The sequence below is a fragment of the Chenopodium quinoa genome, unplaced genomic scaffold (assembly GCF_001683475.1).
Source record: "Chenopodium quinoa cultivar QQ74 unplaced genomic scaffold, ASM168347v1, whole genome shotgun sequence".
In the NCBI taxonomy this organism is placed as follows: domain Eukaryota; kingdom Viridiplantae; phylum Streptophyta; class Magnoliopsida; order Caryophyllales; family Amaranthaceae; genus Chenopodium; species Chenopodium quinoa.
The window spans coordinates 341,855-343,792 of record NW_018744991.1 but is presented as its reverse complement, the minus strand read 5'-3'; the positions used below and the strand labels follow the sequence as shown (position 1 = coordinate 343,792).

The window sequence follows — 1,938 nt, the reverse complement described above, 5'->3', positions numbered from 1 at the left end:
GTACTAATACGTATTTACATGACTAGTTGACTACAATGCATGAATCACCAAAAAAATTAATATTATGAATATATGTATAACTTTATGCATGAATCATAAAGTCAAATTGGCTATTAATATTGCACTATTCCGAAACTATAATCTGTTTGACAGCCATTTGATGTCTTTAGTTCAGAATATGTTGGTTTTAAAAAGAACTCAAAAAACGCCGTTGCCGGGGATCGAACCCGGGTCACCCGCGTGACAGGCGGGAATACTTACCACTATACTACAACGACTTGGAATGTTAGATGAATATGAAAGTTTTTTAATCTCTAGTTTCTAAATTCGTTTTTGTTTGAAGCATAGATCCGTTTTAAATTAGCAGACTAGCAGAGTTTAGACCTAGTGCACGGCATACTTTTCACTCGATTGGTTAAAACCTTAGCATTCCGCACTCTTTGGACCTAATCAATTGGCGATGCACGAGACTATAGGATGAAAGTAGAATATGGGCATTGCTTAAATTGAGTCACTTCAGTTTACAAATCAAATATTACGTTGATCTGCTCATCTTGGTTAACCCATTGAAAATATATAGAGTATGGGCTTGCCATCCTAAATTTACCAGTAAGGTTGATCTAATAATGAAAATGTGGACAAACTTTTGCCTAATGTGTTCGGATTCTTCAAGTAGACCTTTTCCCAAAACTATGAAGTTGAAATGGACACTATTTGATTTGTAAACTATAGTGATATGATTTGACCCATATAAACCCAACCCAATTACTCGCTCACACCATTAAGTAGCATAATAATACTTCGTACTAATCCAAGTAGTAGACCTAATTATTTTTTTTAGTTTTCTTTTAAAAAAAAAAGCCATTTAGTCTAAAGTATCGGGTTGAAATTTGTTGGCCCAAACTTGCTAGCTCTAAATTGGGCCACTCCATAATAATATACAAAGTACTTGATAACTATATGCTCAGGTCAAATTACAGTTCAAATCAAATCAGGTTAGTTAGCTTACATTTCAAGTATCGCACCCATAATAATTGGCCAGTGTAATATGAACACAATACACAAACTACTGTACAAAAGAACAAAGTATAATAGAATACTAGAATTCCTTTCCCCTTAAAAGTTGAAATCTTGATTGAATGAGGGTTTCAGGATTTCAGGCTTAGCTTTTCTTAGGGGTGGCAAAAACTGACCCGACCCGAAAACCCGACTCGAACCCGACCTGAAAATAGCGGGTTTGGATTAAGATTTTTGACCCGAAAACTTAAATGGGTTGACACGAACCCGACCCGAAATTAAATGGGTTAGGTTAAGGTTGAAAATTTCAACCCGAAAATGACCCACTTAACCCGAAAATTTTAAAAAAAAAAAAAAAAAAAAAAAAGACTACTACCAACCCAAGCCCAAATCTTTAAGCATAAACCCTAACTCATTTTCACTCTCACAAGCCGTCACCTACATTTTCTCTTTCCTTCTTCTCCTTATCTCTCTTCACTCATTCTCCTCCTTCTATATCCCTCTTCATCCATTCTCTTCTCCTTATCTCTTCTCATTCGTTCTCTTCTCCTTCTCAATCTTCCTCTAGAATGCTTCAATTCATCCAGAAAATCCGAATTTGAACTTCTCTTCTCTGATTTTTGTGAATTTTGTTCTTTATATTCGAATAATCTTTAAAAGCTCCTATTTCTCTCTCTTCACGCGAGCAAGTCAACAATGTCACGTGAGTAAGCTAGCCAGCGTCACTGTCACAGCAAGCCCGACCGACCACCATCACTGTCACCGTCTATTGTTGGGGTTTTTTATACTTTAGATCTAGTTTAAATTTAGGTTAGATTGTAGATCTAGTTTTATTTTTCTCAAATTTCTGATTATAATTTTTTTTTGATGAAATTATAATGTAAGTATATACATTTTGTTCCTGATAATCGCCTATTCTTC

At 35.2% G+C, this 1,938-nt stretch overlaps 1 non-coding gene across 1 annotated transcript; it reads right to left on the bottom strand.

Moving 5' to 3' along the window:
- Positions 1–206: 206 nt before the first annotated feature.
- On the bottom strand, positions 207–278 carry TRNAD-GUC. The gene has a single exon. It is a non-coding gene; the product is annotated as a tRNA-Asp (tRNA).
- Positions 279–1,938: the final 1,660 nt, after the last annotated feature.